This window comes from Astatotilapia calliptera, chromosome 14 (assembly GCF_964374335.1).
Source record: "Astatotilapia calliptera chromosome 14, fAstCal68.1, whole genome shotgun sequence".
Taxonomy (NCBI): Eukaryota; Metazoa; Chordata; class Actinopteri; order Cichliformes; family Cichlidae; genus Astatotilapia; species Astatotilapia calliptera.
Window position 1 is genome coordinate 27,142,538 of NC_137435.1, and position 5,508 is coordinate 27,148,045.

The window sequence follows — 5,508 nt, forward strand, 5'->3', positions numbered from 1 at the left end:
CTCCCGAGCCTCTGTGTGTTTCTGTCACATGAGTCCACCCTTTAGAGTCACCTAACAGGATTGGATATCGGGGAGAAATAAAAATATGTAACCCAATCCAATAAATATCACAAAAAAACCTCACAAAACTTGTGACATGGCATAACCAAGGTCATGACCTTAGCACATCGGAACAGTATGCGTCACGTGATAGAGTGGTTATCGTGTGCGAGATTGTCGGCGGTCATGTCAGCGGTGTGAGTTACTTCAGGCTGAAAGAAGAAAAAAGCAAGACTGCTGAGTGTAACTTATGCAATGCAAGTGTTTCACAAGGTGGTAGCAGTGTTGGGAACTTTAACACCGCAAACATGATTAACCACTTACCGAAATACCAGAGAAAGGAGTACATGGAATTTATCCAGGCCTCCAATGTTCCGAAGAAACACACAAACAGAAAGTATTCAGAGGCGTGAGAAACTCCCTCCAGAAAGCAATAAAGCAAAGCTGATAATGGAGAAAATTGTTGAATTTATTGTGCTTGATGACCAACCCCTTCTGTTGTGGAAAATGTCGGTTTTCGATGCTTAATGGAGCATTTGGAGCCTCGCTATATGCTGCCGAACTGGCATTTCATCTCAGAGCAAGCTATCCCAGAGAAGTACAAGCAGGTGTGTAAGTTCATCTCTGAATGTTTGGAAAGCATGACCTTAAAATATATTCTGTGTATTTTCTGAAGAACAGGAGCAATGTTCTTAAGTATTTATCTTATCGTGCTAGTATTATTCCAATACCTGCTTTTTATTTCTATGTTAATGAGCAAAGTCACAAATTCAGCAGGAGATTAAGCAGTTGTTTACCCCATGTAGTATTTGCTTAGTGTTTTAGGCATTACAAGAAACTATTTTTCATTTATTTTTATGTATTATATACTTCTGACCCCGGTCACATCTGGAAATCAAATTTCAAGATGGTTCTTATTACAACTACTTGAAAAGTTATGGTTTTTTTTGTTTGTTTGTTTGTTTGTTTGTTAGCTAAATACCAATCTCATGTCATCTCTGGTGTTTTTCTTGGTCATCAATTAATAGCCATTTGTTTTTCTCAACAAATCCATTACCATACTATCACTGCTACTCTGTCTTCCTTTCTTGGTGTCTCTTTTGTATCTTATTTATGGTTAAGTACACTCAGTTCTCAACTTTAAATACAAAAAAGAACAAAAGAGAAAAAACAGCTTAAAAGAAAGACCACAGGTAGAAAGATAGAAAATATAAAAGGCTCCAGAAAAAGCAAAAATTAAAATGGGAGAATAACTTTGATACTGTTAGTAGTCCAAGAGAGATTGGTTTGTTTTGCCCATGTTTTTATCATGTACTTTTCATGTCTTAACCTTTTCAATGTAATAAAGAAGCACATAACAGAGCTCATCATTAACACCCTAATAAAGCACTGCATCTGTCATCATTTCATTCATTTCATTTATTTGTTCATTTTCAGGCACAACAAATACCTATATTGAACATAAAATGCACAAAACAAAAAACAAAAATTGCCTGAAAAAGGAGTGGGACGAAGAAAACTTATTAAATCCCACCCCTATACTCACTCATCAACAAAAAAAACAAACTTCCCGCAGCTACGCCCATCATTGCATACAGACCCATCAACAGCCCCGGGCACATACAAGCATCTAAACGGCAGCTCACAAACAACAATTAGAGCCTTCATAACTGAATACAGAATATATAAATTATAAATTGCATTACCACAGGTAACAGGCAGTAATAACTACAAGTAACAAACACACATACATATACATACATATATATCTACACACACATGTACATATATGTACATACATACGCGCACTTTTTTTTTTTTTTTTTTGGAATCCATACCAAAGAAAAAAAAAAAAATCCATACCAGGAATCCATACCAGGGCAGCACGGTGGCACGGTGGTTAGCACTGCTGCCGCACAGCAAGAAGGTCCTGAGTTCAATTCCACCATCAGGCCGGGGTCTTTCTGTGTGGAGTTTGCATGTTCTCCCCATGTTTGCGTGGGTTCTCTCCGGGTACTCTGGCTTCCTCCCACCATCCAAAGACATGCAGCTTGTGGGGATAGGTTAATTGGATAATCCAAATTGCCACTAGGTGTGAATGTGCGAGTGAATGTGAGTGTGAATGGTTGTCTGTCCCTGTGTGTTAGCCCTGCGACAGACTGGCGACCTGTCCAGGGTGTACCCTGCCTCTCGCCCTATGACAGCTGGGATAGGCTCCAGCACCCCCCGCGACCCTGAAAAGGAGAAGCGGAAGCGAATGGATGGATGGATGGATGGATCCATACCAGCAATGGTAAGAGAACAGACATGATTATGTGCAGCATGCCTAACTGGTGTTGAGGTACAGTGTAATCCCTATTGTGTACTGAATAGGTGTTGTTAAACATAAAATGGTTTATATGCTGTACACTATACTGGATAACACAGACAAATGAAAGTAAGCATAAATTACACATACACTCTTTTAGGTAATCTTGTGTGTATTTTCTTTAAGTAGTCTTCAGGACCAGGTTTTCAGGGTTCTTGAAGGAATTTTGAAGACTCTTCCTTATATAAGCTAAATGCCTTTTGTTCTATTAACTGTTAAGATGATCCCACACTGCATCAGTAATGTTGAGGTCTGAGCTCTGGGGAGGCCAATCCATGATAGTGTTCCATTGTGTGTTTTTCTATTCAGGTATTCTTTCACTGCACTGGCACTGTGTTTGGAATCATTGTCATACTGAAAAAGGATGCCTTTTCGCATAGTATTGGATGGTGTATCAAAGTCTAATAGTACTTTTCTGTGTTTATAATTACACCAGTTTTGACAAGATTCCCTATATCACTAGCTTAAATGTAGCCCCAAAACACGATAGTCTTAACTGTGTTTTACTGATACAGACACTCAGTTTTTGTACCTCTTTTCTGACCTTCTCTACACAATACAAGAATTTTAATTTGGGATTCATCACATGCAGTTCTCGTGCAGTTTAGCATATATCAGCCTTTTCTCCCTTTTTCCCTTGCTTGAGTACTTCATGCAGGTTCTCTCAGGTCCTGTGTCAGGTCATTGCTGAATATTTTCCTGATGTTAAAAAACTACTTATTGGTTCTTTGCTAAGTTGCCTGTAATGTGTAGTCACAACAGTGGTTCATGCCTTGAGTTTTGGTGCTTTGAATTAATCAAAGGTTAATATTAAATTGCTTAAAAAATCCTCTAAAAATGGTGAGGTACAAGGATGGATTGAAATTGGATGAAAAAGTAGCCAATGTCCAAATAAAAACTTGTGAAGTGAGGGGTGGCAAGAGACCTTTGCACAGTACTTTAGCCATATTTGTATAAAAGTAGTTTATTGTATAAACAATGAATAGCTACTATGTGCTCTACATACCTGGGCCTTTTGAAATCTTTTTCCTAATGTTCCTCTGTTTGTGTGTGCTACACGAGGGGATAAGATTGTAAATGAGAGGCAGTAGGGTGCACTAACAATGTTTGATAAGACCTGGGGTTCCAAATGATCACTCCTCTGTCTTTCGCTTTCTCTCCTCCTCTCTCGAGCTCCTACTTCACCTCTCCTCACTCCCTCCCACTGCTTTCTCTCCATGCCACGTTGCTTTGGGTAATTTACCAGCAGCAGGATATGCCTTCAAGCTCTCAGCCACAAACAGATAAAGACATGAATGCGCGCACACACACACACACACACACACACACACACACACACACACACACACACACACACACACACACACACACACTGCAAAACACTTCAGAAAGCTTTCTGCATAACCTACAAAAATAAACACAAATATGTACTTATAAAACACACACACACACACACACACACAGAAAACAATGCATTCATACCAGTATATAAATACAGTTCATTAGTTACAGTTCTACACCTGATGCTTAATAAATAAATAAAAGAACAATAGTCACATTTATACTTGTAATCTTAACTGACTGAGTAGTCAGAAAGATCTCAGAAGGACCTAGAAACTAGGAAATTCATGGAAGTTAAATATGACTTTTTAGTCTAACAAACTTTGTAAGATTTATATTAAGTGAAATCCCTATAGCAGTGTTGCCAGACTCTGGATTCAAATGATACAGAAACCTGACAAAGAAGGTTTTAACCAAGAACATTTTTGCTGTGAGGACTAAACACTGCCACACTGTGCTACCCTCTCATGCGTTTTCAAAAGTCTCTGTCTTCTAATTGACTTCCTGCTTTCTTTGCAAATGTGTTTGCATTGTGTGCTGCTGCTGATTTTGTTACTTACTGTGCAATGAAGAATTCCTGCTTGACTGATCCCTGTGGTTCAAATGCCTTGATTGAGCAATTTGAAGAATATCCGCACTGCTGTCTACCTAACTAACCCACAGTGGAGCTCCTCTCTGGCAACACAGTCCAGTAAATAAATAAATCAAAAGCACAGTGTTAGTAAAATACTTGTTTTGGTACAATACTTCCAACTGCTGATGTTTTTGGAACGCTGCAATTGTAACCAAACATTTAAAACAATTCTCTTTTTAAACTAGTGTTGCAAAGTACTTCTTCAGCTCTGTCGAGTCTAGATTTTTCTTTTTTATCATATCTGTCTTGAATCCCCAAACAATGCATAAAAATCAGATTGCACTCTTTTCAGTTAACGTAAGAGTAAGTATAGGTGTCACGGGCCTGGGTCTGAGGGACCCAGTGTTATTAAATATGTTATGGACATGTATATTTTTGGTGCTGCTGTCCCTCGTCTTGTGTGTGTGTGTGTGTGTGTGTGTGTGTGTGTGTGTGTGTGTGTGTGTGTGTGTGTGTGTGCTGAGCACCGGTTTACAGGCATCATCAGGTCTGGTGGGTGTGTTCAGGCTGGAGGCTGGCCACACCTGAGGGAGAGGATCACACACCTGCAACTGATCAGGAGCTACAAAGCAGTGTGGCTGAGAGCTCCTCGACGTGGGATTATTGCATGAGACTCCTGGGGCCCGTTCTTCGTACCTCGCTAAGTAGGTTAGCCGGATTAGATTGTTGACGATTTCGCGTGATCCTGGATCAGTCGGTTCCCCGAAGCTCATCCGGGACTTGCTGCCATAGCAACAGAGCCGTAAGCGTAAACCTGCTCGGGAGCAGGTTTACTTTATGTAAACAGGATTAGATCGCGGCCACGCAGGTATGTCCGCTTCATTTATACGAAAGCAACAGCGATATTTTTCCACTGTTTCACCATAAATAAATATTATCAATGTAACTAAAGATAATGCAGCACTTGATCCTTTTATTGATGTCACACAGATACATACAGGTCATTTCCTAAAAAAGGGAAATGAACTATTAACATTCTATTACATGTATGTGATTATTACAGATGTAATTCATATTTCAGAGTAGTAATTGTAAATTACTTCGTGTAATCAAGATGAGAGACCACGGCTATAAAAGCGAAGGTGGATTTGGGAAGCCTGTCGCAGCCATGTCCTGTCCGTATACG